This window comes from Podarcis muralis, chromosome 9, assembly GCF_964188315.1.
Source record: "Podarcis muralis chromosome 9, rPodMur119.hap1.1, whole genome shotgun sequence".
Classification (NCBI taxonomy): Eukaryota; Metazoa; Chordata; class Lepidosauria; order Squamata; family Lacertidae; genus Podarcis; species Podarcis muralis.
The window spans coordinates 37,237,543-37,254,973 of record NC_135663.1 but is presented as its reverse complement, the minus strand read 5'-3'; the positions used below and the strand labels follow the sequence as shown (position 1 = coordinate 37,254,973).

The 17,431-nt window shown below is 43.6% G+C and overlaps 1 pseudogene; it reads right to left on the bottom strand.

Moving 5' to 3' along the window:
• Nucleotides 1–1,845: 1,845 nt before the first annotated feature.
• LOC114604622 (hemoglobin subunit alpha-A pseudogene) lies at nucleotides 1,846–2,396 on the bottom strand (annotated as a pseudogene).
• Between the last annotated feature and the right edge of the window lie 15,035 nt (nucleotides 2,397–17,431).

Sequence of the window (17,431 nt, the reverse complement as noted above, 5' to 3'; positions counted from 1 at the left end):
GTGCCTGCCAACCTAGCAGTTTGAAAGCACCCTCGGGTGCAAGTAGATAAATAGGGACCGCTTACCAGTGGGAAGATAAACAGCGTTCCGTGTGCTGCGCTGGCTCGCCAGATGCAGCTTGTCATGCTGGCCACGTGACCCGGAAGTGTCTGCGGACAGCGCTGGCTCCCGGCCTATAGAGAGAGATGAGCGCACAACCCTAGAGTCTGTCAAGACTGGCCCGTATGTTGCAGGGGTACCTTTACCTTTACCTAACTGAAAGAAAGCGGGGAAAGCAACATTATTTCTGATCTTAATATTCATGCGGTCTGACTTGGGGTCACTGATATTCAAGAGGCAAATTAACTGCGTTAAGCTATGATATTTATGCAAAACTAGAAACAGTATGAAAATGCACTTGTGCAATGTACGTTGGAAAAGTTAATGCAGTAACAAAAGTTCTCCATTATCTCAGTATATGTGCAAGAACCTTGATTTTCCTTTTCTTAAATCAAAAAACCCAAATGATGTCAATATGGTAAGATGTGATGCATCTTTAAGGAAGCTAAATAGTAAACTTGGCAATTCAGTGAGTAACGGTGATGAGAGACATAATGGCTTGTTCCCACACAAGAATCACATCAGTAGGCTGAATTCATCATTGTGGGTTATGTTCCTGGAATGTGCAGAGAATTAATCAGCACACAAAACAGGGAAGAGAAACAATTTTGGCAGCTCTCAAAGAAAGAGGTGCCAGGCAGGGCTTGAAGAAAAGCAGTCAGCTGAAAAGAAGAAGAAAAAATAAAACAAGAAAAGCCCATTCAACGTGTTGAGACAAGTGCTCAAATGCCTCCTTTAGCAACTAGCAAGAATGTCGCCTAATTTGTAGGTCCCAGCAATTACTTGATTAAATTGTATTCAGGTGACAATGTGAAGACATTGCTCGCTTAAGGTGAAGCAGGAAGAAGAATGTTTCAGTGCATTTAATGAGAACGGGTCAGTTAAACTTCAAAGAGTGGCATCATTAGAAAAAGAGTTGAAGGGGGCAGGGAAAGTCTATGTTAGCAACAATGCTGTGCTAACGATGAACCTACACGTCATGGGACAGTCCTGTGATTATGTAGTGCACAGAAAGGCTTCTGGGCTGTATTTGCAAAAGCAGTTTTGCCAAAACCTTGTGCCTGAAACCATCCTGAACACTAGGAGCTGGATACTAGAAGCAAGAAGCAAGGAAGGATGCCATGCAAGGAGTTCAGCAGTTGGAAGCCAACTTCGTAGCTTAGCAACTAAAGCTGAAAGGGAGCTGGGAACTTCTCAAAAAAGTGGGCGAGAGGGGCAGAAGGGGCACGCAAGATGAAAAAACAAGTTTAGATGAAAAGGGGGAAGTCGGGAGCAAAAGCATTAGAAAAGGGTGTAAGGTGAAAATACAACTAAGCCGTGTGCCAAGGTCAGGGCCAAATTTAGGTTTGATGAGGCCCCAAGCTACAGAAGGTAATGGGTCCCTTTATATGTCTAGCTGTCCTTTGTCAACAACAAATTGTCGCTGTTTTTTGTGTTGAATATATGTTATATGGTAATTTGTGGACCTAATAGGTGTCTAAAGCCATTTGCACATAACAAAATACGTATTTTATCAAAGTAATTGTTGAACTAAAATACAATTAAGAAGTATAATAGTGAAATACAATTAAGAAGTATATTAATAGTGAAATAATTATTAAGCTCTAACTGTATGTAGGTTTTATTTTATTTGTGCTTATTTGTGGAGGGCGGTTTGAGAGTCAAGAGCAGGTTTATTGTGGTGTTTGGGGGTCACGGGGCGTCGTCGAGGCGGCTCCTCTGAGGCGGGCTTGGGCTTTGTGGGGCCTAGCGGTACTTGGAGGTCAGCACGACGACATGGCAGCCCAGGAACTTGTCCATGGAGACGAGGGTGCTGGCCTGGAGGAGCCCTGGGTGGTTGGCGGCGATGGCCACCAGGATACAGTGGCCCAGCAGTGCGAAGTTGACGGGGTCCACGTGCAGTTTCTGAGCGTGCAGGTCGCTGAGCTTGTCGATGTGTGCCACGGCCTTGCTGATGGCCACTGCGAACTTCCTGCCGTGCGCCATGATGTCAGCGGAGCTGGGGCTCACGTCGATGTGCACGAAGTAGGTCTAAGTGGTGGGGTGCGTCGCGAACATCCTGGTGATGGCCTTGGCGCCGATGTCCTCAGCGTAGGACTGGATCACACTCCAAACGTGCTTCATGTGGCTCTTGTCGTCATTGGTCAACACCATCCTGGCAGCTCAAAGTCTCGGGTCATTTTATTTGTTTTATATCTTATGGAAATGTACATCTAGGTTTTTCCCCTTTAATTTTTTTGGGGGGCTCCAAGAGAGTGGGGCCCTAAGCTTTAGCTTATACATAAATCAAGCACTGGCCAAAGACCAAAGCATGGTGTGATTTAGTCGTCCTGTGGCTTGGGCTTACTGAATACTTTTGCCAGCATAAAGCAGGGGTGGGCAACTATGGCATTGTAGACCATCTTGTGGAGGGCCACAGGGCCCCCATCCCAACTATCACATATATGGCCTTATCTTTATAATAACGTGTGTTTCAAAATATCCAATACCTTGGTATTGTGCAGCATTCTGAGCAGATTGGAGAATGTCATCTCTCAATGTTTTGATCATCGGAGTCAACTGGCCTTGCTCCACAACTGCAATGCATGCACACACGCACGTTGAACCTCTGACCCTTTTTGAAATGCACAGAAGTCTGCAGCACCTGGAACAGGCCAGTAATTTATGATGCATAAGAGTGCTGGAAGCTCATGCTTTAGTGTCATCAACAAAACGGTGCTCTCATCCCAGGCAAGCTTTTAAAAATTACATATATAATAATATTTTATCTTTTACTTTAATGCAAGCTTCAGTCTTGAGGCCATTCCATAAGAGCACATATTTAGCCAATGAACTTGGAAATGTTACTCATATATAAAATCTGGTTTATTAATGGATAGCTTTAAAGAAGGTGGGACTGTCCACTAGGCATTTCCAGAATGTACATGAGGTAAATGGCTGTGCTGTTTTTTTTATGGAGTGTCCATCTGGAAGCTGAGAAAAACAACAGCAGAAAAATATAAATTTCTCTCTGTCCTGAGTCTGAAATTGAAACGCAGCCTCTTGTGTCTGTCATGTGAGCTCTAGCTGAAGTGGGGGCAAAGGCATTCATCGCATTTTAGATATTCAAACTAATAATAGTTCCAAGGCTGAGTTCCGGGCAAAGAATCCGTTCTGCCTAGAAAGTGTGGCTTTCTTACAGTGAAACAGACAAACAAAAAGCTGTGATCCCTCTGGTCTCTGTATCAAGAAATATATGCCTTGTTACCTTGGGTATACACACAATAATTTGGCCATTATAAAAGCAGTTGTTAGCTTCAGGCTGATCACACCCCATTAAATCCTTCAAATGTTCAGCAGTGTCCTGTGGCATACAGATGTGATTCCAATAATAGTAAGTGAGCTCATCCTTGGTGTAGAAGATTATTCATAAGGGAGAGAATGGTGTAACTGATATCATCATTACATCACCTTTTCCTGTGCCTTATTCTCACTGCAGCTGATAGGGAAAGCACACCTCAGTCCTAAGTTATGTCTTTTTCTGCTTTTGCAGAATATGCTAAACAGAATGTGGTTTGAAAGGACGTTCTTCCTCCATTAAACCTCAGAACTGATCATCAGTGAGAAAAACACATGCAACGGTGGAAATGCTTTGCTTGTGTCCCTTTTCCTCCTTAAACATAGTTTATGTTCGTCAGCAACTGATTAGTAATGATTTTCAGCCATTGAAATACTCTTGTGATCCAATCACATGACCAAGACTGGAAACACTCTTGCAAACCAGTATACTATAATCCCATGACCAAAAATGGTTTACTGAAGCCCATTTGAACAAAGAGATTTAAGTTTCTGGAAATCTTTCAGCATATACGACCCAGTCAAGGGAATGATGAAATCGACCATATCAGATTGCAAGCATCTTTTGCTCTCATTAATTCCACTTCTAAAACCAAACAAGAATGTTCTGAAATAGTTGGGTAAAGTTGACTTGTGCCTTTTCTTTTATTTCAAGGACTACAAGAACACTATTCACATCTCATCTTTATACATATTAAAAGTACCTTAAGAAAAAACCCTCTGGGCATTGCAGAGCATGTTTACTCATCATGTGCATATCATGTGCACAGTCTAATATCCATGACAAATGCACCAAAACATAAAGACATCTCTTGTAGAAATGTATGCTGTTCATGTTTCTGGAGGTTTGTTTGACTTTTTCCATTGTGCATCTTGAAGTGCTACTAACCTTAGGCAGCAGCTTGGACTCCAACTCAGAAGGGGATGAGGTCAGCCAGTTTGTGATCAGTGTTGTGACCAGTGGCGTAAGCTGCAGAAGTGTCAAACTTGGACCCTGATGATGACACTGAGTCAAACAGCCAGAACATGCAGCCCCCTCAAGCCAGGTCTCCTGGAGAAAGTACCCTCTGAGCCAAATTCCCCCAAGAAACCCAACCCTTCCATAGAAGGGCCTTGTGCTCTCTTATGCCTGCTCACACCAACACAGGCAACACATCAGACAGGCCTGAATAGAGTGGCTAGATAACTACAAAAAAGTCATTGTCTCTCATTAGGCTCATTCATGCACACTGTTCCATCTTGCTTTGCCAATTTCGTTACCAGTGGGAGTGGGTCATACCAACTCTGATTGGATCTTTTCACCTTTTCAACAGGCTTTGTTTGCTTTACATAGGCTCTACAGGGTGATAGCTCTTGCATCTGTTGGGCCTTTTGGCTTGGCTTTGCAATAACATCATCCCCCATACCACTGCCTGTTTCAGCTGAGGATGCATTAAGCTGATGTGATGAAGAGCACTCTGCCCATGAAAGCTTATCCTGCAATAAACATGTTTGTCTTTAAGATGCCACAGAACTCTTTTCCTGCAACAAATTAACACTGGAATTTAGATCCCTTGCTATTCATTTCACACATACCCCATGTTCTTTTTTTTAAAAAAAGTCTCTTCTTAAGAGTCTGCCATGGAACTGTCTCTAATTTCCTTTCAATTTTACAGTTTCCTTTTCTACATAAACTGGCTGGGCGTTGACCACATATTACAAATGCGAGCAAACACTGCAATAAAGCATTTCCCATTTTTTCCCCTTTTGTGTATCCTAACATCCTGTTTGCTAGTATCTGCAAGGAGAATTAACATCTTTATTGAGTTCACAAAACCCTTAGCATATACTATAGAATCTTGAAAGGATTTTGGGTATGATTTCTGGAGAACCAGTAAATTTTTGTAGGATCCTTTCTAAAGTTGTTAACATATTCCTGTCCTTGGTGCTTATGAATTCCATCATTGGGGGGGGGGGGGAGGAAGGAAGGAAGGAAGGAAGGAAGGAAGGAAGGAAGGAAGGAAGAGGCAAAAAGAGAGATATTTGCATGTCCACTTCTGGTTGGATTTTCCTTACCAGCTCCTATAGTCCTAATATGTGAATCTCTATGGCTTTATATCATGGCACTACATCCAAAGAGTCTGAATAACCTATGGGGATCAAAAAGGAACAAAGAATAATTCGGGAGTCTGATGCAAAGCCAGCTTTTATGCAAGAGTCAGAAATGTGTCAACCTATGAAACATGAAACATTTGGATGCCAACATGGTTCTTCCTCTTGAATAGGCCACCAGCGGGTGACTGTGGCCTGTCAGTTGCCTCTCTTAAGCTTCTGTACGAAATGGTTTTAAGACACTCATTTACAAAGGCTGTTATTATGGTCTATGAAGTCACAGAGTCCAGTCTATAAATGTGAGCTGGCATCATAAGCTAAAGTATTTGTGTTAGAACAGAAATAGAGATTGAGAGGAAGTTTAGCTATAAAGGCTTTGTCCTGAAAAGGAATTGATAGAAAGCTACTTCCTGTCCCTTTTACAGTGCCAGCCCTGGTGTGAATGGGGAAAATATGACATTACACTATGCATGGGCATAGGAAGCTGCTTTATCAATGGGCTGAGTCAGGCCATTGGTCTCTATAGTATTGCCTCCTCTGACTGGCAGAAGCTCTCCAGGGATTCAGACAGGGGCCTCCCACAGCCCTACTGGAGATGCCAGGGACTCAGCCATGGAAAGTGGATGCTCTGCCACTGATTAGGCTATTTATCCTACAGTTAACTATTAATATTGCCTGAGCTCTGTCTGCTGTAATGCAAAGTATCCTGAAGCTTTGGTGTGACTTGGTTTTGAATGGGCAATCAAGGCCCATCAATCTTACAAAAGGCCTTTCCTGGAAATGGAAGCAGCTCGAACTAGTTTGTCAACTCTTGAGCAGATAGAAGGAAGGGGAACTCCCTAACTAAAGTGCTGGAAGAAGATATGGGATTAGACAGAATCTTGAGGTCTTGGTCTCATGTTGCATGGAGGCCAATAACTCTTCTTAAACTGGCTGCCTACACCTACAAAGCTCAGCCATTACAAAAATAACTATAATACCCCCAATAATTTCTCCTTCAAAAGGAGAAATTATATATTATTTCAGTACAATTATATATATATATGTTGATTCAGAAGCAATCCCCATTGAGTTCAATGACTTACTCCCAGGTAAGAGTGTTTGCAGCCTAAACCTCATAGAGCCATCCCTGGAAATGCAGCAATGTTGTTACTCTTTCTACCATTTTCAATATTAACATTTGGTAGCGTCTTGAAAAGAGTTCTCTCCTTGGCCCTATGGCAACCTCTAGAGCAGGGATGGGGTACCTGTGGCCCAACGCTCCTCGTCTCTGACCATTAGCCATACTGACTGAGACCAGTGGGAGTTGGAATCCTACAACATCTGCAGGGCCACAAGTTCCTCTGCAACTTTTTGCTAGGGCCTTGAGAGCATCAAATTAGAGAACTGCATGCACCAACTGCCCTCAAATGCTGGACCATTTTATTCAACAAACAGACTGGTCATAACAAAGAGCTCATATAGAAGATCAGCTTACCGTGTGTAGGTTCTTCCACCATGAGGTTGCTTGGTTGTTTGTATTACTACACTACACTATAAACACAATTTCTGCCTCCTATGAGTTGTGAAACTAGGGATATTTACTAAGTAGTAGGCCTTCCTCATGTAGTTGTCTGCAGTCACACATTATTTGTGCAAAATAAGCATACCTCCTTCTGATGTTACAACTCACCCCTAACTTTAACTACGGTATTTCAGAAGCTAATTTAGCAGGTTGACTTGGTTTAATTCCCTCCATGCAGTGTAGTGTGAGCATTGCCCAAGTCAAAAAATAGTGGAGACGGGTGTATCCCAGAAGCTCACACACCCTAAAGCAACTTGTTCTCCTGGGCAACCTGCTTTGCGGGCACACGCGCTAAACCCTGTCTGTGGTGCCTACCCCTTTCCCCAAATGATAACACAAGAGACCAGAGTATGGGTTCAAATTGGCCACAACTTTATTGAGCTTCAGAAGTGGGAAACTTGGCACAGGCCTTGGCAGGTAACCCTCTCAGCCCGCCTGGCTGAGGATATGCAGGCAGTTGAGGCCCAGTGAGAGGGGACTGCAAAGCGCAAACTTACACAGCATGCCCTTCCACTGACCTCGTCCGGGGAGTTTGACCTACATGCCGCCGCTCTAGGGCCAGGGACTCCCGGTTTGCCCTTTAATGGGCCCTGCACGCGCCGCCGCATGGGGAGGGAGCATGAATGCATCCCCCCCAACTTGATGTTAGACTAAAGGCTACCTTGCCAAGGCCTAAAACCGCCACTCGAGGCCCTAAAGGGCCTCGCCGCCAAGTCCCACAACCGAGGACCAATTAAACCCCGCAATCTATCCAGTCCCCAAGGGCTTGTCGCAAGTCGTGGAGCCAGACTTCATTGCCCAGTGGGGTCAGGTGCACCCTGTCCCCCCGGAATAGGTCAACTCTATCTGATGTGATGGTGGGATGTGGGATAGAGAACCCACCAATTTGGCGCATGGTGTTGCGCATGGCCCTGTTAATGTTACTCACCGCATAATTGAGGCGAGAGGGATTGGAAGCCCCCCTCCAGTGAAGACGGGGTAGGAGATTGGACCAGCCGATGGTCATTGATGGGTACAAGGCATGCAGGCTTTTTAGCTCTGCCCTTGCAGCAAGGGTAAGGGCAATGCCTTTTTGCTCCACTAGATCGTTCTCCCCCGCATGTATAATCAAGACCCTTGGAGGATCATGGGTCGCTGCGGCACTACGCAGCATGGGCATCAAGCTCCGCCAACGCATGCTCCACTGGGCCATCCAATAAAAGCATACCTTGGGGTGATCCCAGATGGAAGAACAGCAAAAGAGGCTTGAGCTCAGCCTCTTTTCTTTTGGCCTTAGGCCCACCCCCAGCCGGCCGTCCATTGTCCTCCCTGGCTGAGGGCGGGTCAAAGGCCAGCTCAGGCAGGTGGGTGGCACCCGCCCAGGTGAGCCTCGCTTGGTGCCGCAAACCCCGCCCACCTGTGGGGAAGGGTGGGCGGATATTGCAGTTCCTCATCCTCAGGCAATCCTGAGGCTGTCTATGTTGGCAAGCAGTGGCTCTTTTAGGCAAGGATCTTTCCCAATCCTACTAGGAGATATTGGGGATTGAACCTGGGACCTTCAGTACTAGTGCTACACAGAGTAGACCCATTAATGTTAAGGCGCATGACTAATTGTATCCATCAATTCCAATGACTCTTTGAGTAGGGCTTAGTTGAAAACCACTCTAAGTTTCTGGTCATTAAGTTATGATATGTGGGACAGTGGCTGGAATATTGGACTAGGACTTGGGAGCCCAGGGTTCAAACCCTCACTGGGTGATCTTGGGCCAGTCACTGTTGTTGTTGTTTAGTCGTGTCCGACTCTTCGTGACCCCATGGACCAGAGCACGCCAGGCACCCCTGTCTTCCACTGCCTCTCACAGTTTGGTCAAACTCATGCTGGTAGCTTCGAGAACACTATCCAACCATCTCGTCCTCTGTCGTCCCCTTCTCCTTGTGCCCTCAATCTTTCCCAACATCAGGGTCTTTTCCAGGGAGTCTTCTCTTCTCGTGAGGTGGCCAAAGTATTGGAGCCTCAGCTTCAGGATCTGTCCTTCCAGTGAGCACTCAAGTCTGATTTCCTTCAGAATGGATAGGTTTGATCTTCTTGCAGTCCATGGGACTCTCAAGAGTCTCCTCCAGCACTGTAATTCAAAAGCATCAATTCTTCGGCGGTCAGCCTTCTTTATGGTCCAGCTCTCACTTCCATACATCACTACTGGGAAACACAGGGTTGTTGTGAGGATAAAATGGGGAGAGGAGAAGTGCCATGTATCCCGCTTTGAGATCTGTGGAAGAGAGGTGGTCTGCAAACGTAATAAATAAATACCTGGATGGCGGTGGCGGCGGCAGCAGCAGCAGCAGCAGCAGCAGCAGCAGCAGGCTGCTATGTTCCCCCTTTGTTTTTGTATTTCCCTGTAGAATACAGACAAGTTTCCCTTGCATATGCAGTCTGGATGTCTTGCCCTGTAAAAGTAAGGTTTAAAACATTATAGGACACTACAATCTGGACCATATGGCCTGATACAATGATGCATTGTGGATGGCTCCTACATCTGTAGCCAGAGATAAACTTCAGGTCCCTTTGGTATCTATGAGCCCATGATTCCAATTAGAGAGCTGTTTGGATTAGAACATCACACTTCCCTTTTCCCTGCTGAAGATCCACACACTGTTTGACCTCTGTTAAGGCTGATGCTGCTAGCTTCTTCCACTCTTTCACCTGATTAACAGTAATTAGCCACCTGCAACTGCATTGTCCTTTCCACAAACAGTTTAAACTCAGGGGAGAAAACACCCCAAATGCTTGTTTTGAAAATGCCAGTCTGACTCCCGCATTTTTTGGCACTAACATAAAATTCTCCTTTCTCGGTTGTAAGTATGCATGAATGAAAGAGGAAAGAAGGTAGTAACGATCCTGCTTTGTTTTTCTTTGACAGTCTGCTTAATTTCTCTCCTTTTCTGCAGTTTGCTTGCATGCTCTAGGCTGCATTTAGCAACTGTTACTATTCCTTAATGGGAACTGCAATTAATCTTAGTTCCCAGACATTTTGGTAGGTAAAACACTTTGTGACATAACTATTCTTTTTTATAGATGGAAGACGCTGAACTATGAAGATAGTAGGTTGCTGAAAGCTATCCTCTTTGGTGGCTTTTGGAAGATTTGAACCATTTATCTGCTATGTTCAAGATGAGGACAGTGCTGTGTTGCCACTAGGCCACAAGTGATCTGATGCGGCTGGAGCTGTTCACTATTAGTCACTATATCAAACTAGTGTCCCTTCCCCCAACAGAATTATCTTGTGATCTGCATTAAAAAAGAAAGAAAGAACAAACCTCCATCTAGTTTAATGGTGCCTGAATTAACATCGCTATGCAGATAAAAGTCATGGAGGCCTGCTTCCATATGCAGATCTCCCTGGCTATTCAATAAAAAATAAGTAATAAAGCAAACATTTATTGATGACATGACTTTCTTTCTTCAATAAAGTCCTGTGAAACCTACCCTGGACATAGGAAATAATTTTGTTTCTAGTAGAGATATTGCATTGTGCACTTAAGTCCACAATAATAATAATTAATAATAACAATAATTAATGCCGTAATAAGAGTGACTTTTTTGTTGTTATTAAACATTCGAAGTCTTTAAAACTCAGTGTCCTTAACTATTCATCCCCTCCTCCAAATAATAATCTTCAATTAATTCTTTGTCTAATAGTACCAAGACAGAAACCATTCTAACTTTTTTATTTGGTAATTTATTTGGCAGAGCTTTCCAAACTTGTCATGTTAGTGACACACTTTTTAGACATGCATCGTTTCGTGACACAGTAATTCACCTTTACTAGCAAATCGGAGGTTAAACTAACCCCTTTCCAGCTTTGGGAGGAGCGCAGGGAACGTTTGTGTGACACACGACACACTGTAGTTGACACATTGACATGTCGCGACACACAGTTTTGAAAGCTCTGGGATAAGGGCTCCCCTAATCTAAATGAATTACAGGAATTAAATCTCAGTTTAATTTCCATAGGATAGGCACAATCCAGAGAAAGGTTTGCACATAAACCAATATTAACTGTCTCCGCTCTGACCCTAGTAGGTTTAGAGTATGGTGCACAGAGAAAAAGCCGTCTTGCAGTGAGTGTTTTGCTCTGGGCTGCTCTGATATTTCAGGCAACTAACCATTATTTCAGCAGGGGTGGGGAAGCTGTGGCTTTCCAGATGCACTACTAAACGTAGCATCCCTGACTATTGCCCTTGCTGGCCAAGACTGATAGGAATTGAAGTCCAACAATAACTGGAGGGCCACAGATTCCCCAAACACTGTATTTCAAAGTCAATGGGCTCCTGATGTTCAAAAATATTTAGACCAAAGTTGAAGAAAGACACCCTCTCTGTTAGTAGACAATTTGCAGTAGACTATATGATGTCAGAACAATGAAAATAGTCTGTGGGAAGGCAAATTTAGGATAACTTAGAGATATTTTTTTCAAGCACCCTTTGCATGTGCTTTAATTATATATCCAAAAGCTAGGAATATTAACTGGCCAGATGAACAGTTGATGAAAGGCAGTGCAGTAGCAGAGCCAACAGGGATGTGGCAAAACCCTGGCAGCGCAAGCCCCTGCATGTTTGCTCAGAAGTAAGCCCAACAGAGTTCAGTGGGGTTTGCTAGCAGGTAAGTGTACACACTTTGTAGCATAGGATGGATTACAGATTGCAATCCTATACACCAGGAATGTGGAACCTGTAACCTTTCACCTGTTGTTGGACTCCAACTCCCATTAGCTTCAGGCAACATGGCCAATAGACAGGAATGATGGGAGTTGTAGTCTGGCCACAGGTTCCCTGTCCCTGCTATACACACTTATCTGGAAGAAAGCCCCACTAAACTAGTTGGGTTTACCTCTGGGGAAACATACACAGGCTTGTCTGTTAAGAGCAGCAATACACTGGCCATCTCATTCAGACACCATTCTGTTCTCCAGTTCGTAAACTGGCATTAGGAACTAGGAGGCAAGGGACTTCTACAATGGTTTAGGGCAGTGGTTCCTAAAACAGACCACTTGCAGGAGTCATTGCCAACTGAATCATCTCTATTTGCTTACAAAATATCATTAGAAAGAAGCAGAGTTGACTGAATGGAACAAATGTCAAAACAGTTGTTTTAAAATGGCAAGCCTCTAAAAAACTTGTCATATGTAGAAAAGCAGAATAGCTATCATGTGCCATTTGGGGGATGGAAGCAAAATGCCAGACAAATAAGCAAATGCCACACCTATGCCTTCTTACTAAGTTTAGATTTGACTGCCGAAATAAAAGCCTAACACTATTCCTTTGGTTAAGAGATCAGCACCTGCCTAGGTGGTCAGCTTGATTGCTTGGTAAATAATAACAGTATATAGTTTTTAAGTTCAAAGAAACTAGCACTGTCAACATTTCACATTGTTCCAAAACCTTGCAATTTGATCATTAGAATTTTTGACATAATTTTTCATAGGGCCCTATTTCTGGAATCTCATGGACCTTTTGAAGAAATATTTTGTGAGGTTGAAGGGAATCTGTACAGTCTTGAAACAATCCAAAATCGCAAACTGACCTTACCAAGGTCTTAGCCAAGGAAGAAGCTCATGATTACACTGAGCTACTGATAAAACAAGAATGAGCCATAAGATTAGCAATTAACCTGTTCATTCTCACGCTACTTAGCATACTGCCATCTAATGCTTATTTAAGTGTACAGCTCCTTTGCTTCTCAGACACCATTCTGCAAGCTATATACATTACCCCCAACTCCCCCCGCCAGCTGCTCAAACCTGTCAGGACCCAGTGTGGTAGAAGCCAAACAACTTAACTAAGTTTGGGTCAAGTCCATGAGAATAACTATGGATCCAAGGGGCCCAAACAGATGTGGGCCAAGGCAGGCAGGTAAATTTTGGAATGGGTAGACAAAACATCAGAGGCAGGCAGTGAACTTCCAAGAGTTCTACTACTGCTCCCAGCGACAACCTGCTCAGAGTAAGATTCAGATGCATTATATAATCTCGTTGGTTATCCAAGCCATTTGATTCAGCTGGGCTGCAGTCCCCTTTCCTGCCATGATGAAAGGGGCGCTGTAGAGCTGAGCCCGCCACTTCTTTTAACCCCCAAGCTGACCTGGTGGAGGAAAGAATAAGGTGCTTAAGCCCTGCTGTCAGATAGGCTGTTTTGAGTGCTCTAATGCCTTATGGTTTCTTGAATATAAATACATGTGCCATACTGGCTATCTGACAAATTACAAGAAGCCCCACAACTTATATCCTAAAGTTTCTAATTAACATACTTTCCACCACTGAGAAAGTAAAATTAGATCTAGGCACAAGATCTCACTAAATTAGAAAAAATAAACTTTACCTTCTGGCACACGATCTCCACCCTCATGCTGCTAATAGATGATGAGCCTCACCTGTGAAACTGATCCTATTGTCTGTGCTGTGCAATTTGGTTTCCAAAGGGTTTTATGTACGGGCTCTAATTATTTTAAATTTGTTACTGCCCATGTAATAAATTGTGTGTTGTATCCATCTAAACCATACTCATAGTAGACCCCTTGAAATTAATGAAGCTAAATTAGCCACGTCCATTAATTTCAATACTCCTAGGACAAGCAATGGGCCCATCTTTTTAAAAAAATCTTTGTGAAAAAATGTTTAAAATTATATACGAATAAACGGGGGAAATGGAAAGCACACTCTCATCGGAACATAACTGTTGTTGCATATTTATACAGTCAGATCAGTATACCTGGTGTTTTACAGAAAAATATAAACAAAACACAGAGAACTCTAGAGCATGAGATTCTTTATCTTAGGGCTGTGGGTTCGAAACCACGGGCAAAAAAAGATTCTTGCATCGAAAGGTTGGACTAGATGACTCTCATGGTCCCTTCCAACTCTAAGATTCTCTGATTCTGTCTTGAGGAGCCTACAGTCAAAATTGTAATATTTTGGGGCTGTTGTCTTGTGTAGGATGCCTACAGTATTTCAGCCCTGGATGTTTTGCTAACATGTCTAAGGATTTAGTGCCATCTGGAGGCTATCACATGCTATAGAAACTATTTCCAGAGAGGCGGCTGTGTTAAGCTTCTTGCAGCGATAGCAACAGAGTCCAAGCTCTCATAGACTACAGTCCACTCCATCAGGGGAATAAAGTGTTGTTACCTGGTTGCTAGGAGATATGGATTGTATACAGTGGGCTGCCCGGATGTTGTGATGCTGACCATCCTAACACTGCTGGATACTGTGTCAGACTATTGATCCATCTAACAGAGTATTTTCTCCAGTGACTGTCAAGGGCCCTTCAGGGTTTCAGCTTAGCTGCACAGTATCTGCTTTGCTTGCAGAAAATCTCAGGTTTAATCTCAGGTTTAATCCCTGGCACCTCTGGGCTGAGAGAACCTTCGTCTGAAACCCTGAAGCTACTGCCATTCAATGTAGACAATACAGTGGTACCTCGGGTTACATACGCTTCAGGTTACAGACTCCGCTAACCCAGAAATGGTACCTTGGGTTAAGAACTTTGCTTCAGGATGAGAACAGAAATCGTGCTCTGGCGGCACGGCGGCAGCAGGAGGCCCCATTAGCTAAAGTGGTGCTTCAGGTTAAGAACAGTTTTGGGTTAAGAATGGACCTCCGGAACGAATTAAGTACTTAACCCGAGGTACCACTGTACTGAGCTAGATGGGCCATTGGATTCACTTGATATAAGGCAGCTCCCTATGTCTCTCCCAGTCTTACTTGGCAATGCTGAGCATTGGCCTTGAACTTACTGCTTTCAATGCAGGTGTTCTACCTGTGAGCCTATGGACCTTCCCCTTATCCTGGTCCTATCCTAGGCAAATGAACATAACACACCTTCTGTTCAACAAGGGGAAACAAAATAAAAAAAAAATCCTTCCAGTAGCACCTTAGAGACCAACTAAGTTTGTTATTGGTATGAGCTTTCATACCAACGACAGACCAACATGGCTACCTACCTGTAACTGTTCAACAAGTCTTAGTCATGTGTTCTTCAACTGCTGAAGGGGAGCAAAAGGAACCTTAATCTTCTCTTCCTACTCGCCTAGTAGGGGAATATGTTTCCCTGAGCCAGATACCTCAGGAAGAATGGCTGCAGCTCCTCCTGACTGGAGACCAGACGCTGAAAAGGAAAGAGAAAATCCTCATACAAGATTTGTTTAAAAAGCATTTCGCTTAATTGCAATGCAAGTATTGTGAATATTATCTTTTCTTCTGTTTGCTGCAGATTTTTCATTGTTCATTGAAATGGGTAAGAATCCAAGAACACTGGGCAAGGCCTAGCTGCTCCTTATCAAATTAAAATAGCCTGTACTGTAACTTCTTGTCCCTTGACAGCCGTTTTCATCAGATAAAGCAACAGTCTGGGTGTGTAACATGATTCCCCCCACCTCCCCATAGTTCAGTATCTTGTTTTCAGTATCTTGGAAGAGTTTTTGGTCCCAGTAAAAGGCTTCATCACACCCAAAGACAGCACATTATTATCTAGCTCATTCTTCGCTAACCTAGGTGGAATCTAGACACATTAAAAAGTTGTGAAAATGCTTTTTTGAAAAAATGTTTTGAAAAATATATTGAATTCGCCATAGCTTGCCATCGCCATCTAGTACCATATTTTTATAATGCACTTTACAATACACTTAAAACATTTTATTTGCAGCTGTATAGCTGAGTCCCTGGTGCCTTATGGTTGCTTTTGGACTATAATTCCCACCAGCCCCCAGCCAGCATGTGGAAGAAAAACAACAACACCTTGGAAGGCATACAAACTTACTGTGTTAGAAGCTTCTGTGGATCAAAACCTGTTTAATTAGATACACAAAGTACTGTAACTTGGCAAATTACAAACACACACACAACAGAAAGAATAATCGTGTGTATTAACTGTTACTAAGTGAGGGCAGAAGACACATCAATGCAAAAGCCATCACTATGCAAAATTTAATGCAAACAAGGTCTACAGAAGGGAGTAAAATATACAATCAAGCCTCGGTGTGATCTACTGCCAGCCATGTAATGAATGAATGGGCAAAACAAGATGAATAGTGTTTATGCACACCTAATTACTTTCCGCAGTCAGGCAGAGCTGCTCCCAATCTCCAGTCCAAGTCTAATGGTTCAGCAGCTTCTGTTTAGCCGCATTGATTAAGTGGACCATAATCCATGAATGATAATAAATTATTATTCATGATAAAAACAATAATTTGTTAACATTTAAAGGAGCCACAAAAGCCTGTGTTGTTTTTGATACCAGCTGGTAAGATCTCACAAGCTCCTGCAAAATTAGGGACTCTCTAAAGTGCCACCAGCAGCTCTTTCTTGAGCTTGCTCCATTCTCTCAGGATGTTCCAAATAACCAATATGGGGCAAACAAGCAATGTGTGCTCACTTTTGAAAAGAGAACAATATTCTCCTTAAATATTGTATCCTTGTGATATGTAAATTGGTAGCACGTTGTGGATATTTGAGTTTTATGTTGGTTGTGGTTGTTATTGCATTTGGATTTTAATTGAATGGATGTTGCTTTTGTGTCTATGGCTGAAAAAGGAGCATATTAAGCCTGGCTGCTTCTGGACAAGGTAGCTCCTAGTGATACCCAATCATCGTTCTTCCATTGCAGGTGACAAGCAGAATTGCAATTGACTTTCCACACTGGTGGGAGTGTTGTACCTTTTCTGTGTACATCCCACTACATTCTGTCTACACCACCTGGGCATGATACCAGTGGCGTAGCGTGGGGGGTGCAGGGGGGCCCGGCCGCACCGGGCGCAACATCTGGGGGTTAGGGTTAGGGGCGCAAATCCACGGGTTAGGGGGCGCAAATCCATGGGTTAGGGGGCGCAAATTACTTGCCTTGCCCCGGGTGCTGACAACCCACGCTACGCCACTGCATGATACACCCATTTTATCGTCACAACAACTCTGAGAGGGAATTGAGGCTGAGAGATACTGTGCTTGGCCTAAGATCACCCAGGGCGCTTGGTGCTATGGGAGGGGTGTCATTTGCAACTCAACATTCCACACAGATAACCGGTGTGGGGAGTGCCATTTTAAGACCCAGCTTATTGGAGCATACTGTACTGGCTTGCTTGTGAGGCAGAGAAGTAAAGAAAAATGCAGTCATTGTATCCACAAACGTTACTCTTCAGTCACTGATTAGAGAGAAGGAAAGACACTCTGCACATGCTTAAACTCCCTCTTCTCTGTCACTTCACATCCAAAGCTCATTTGCAGAAAAGGAGGGATACAACTCCCAGCAACTCTTAACTACAGTGCCCCGTTATCTGATGGAACGAATGTGCTTTTATGGTATGACGTGTGTGCA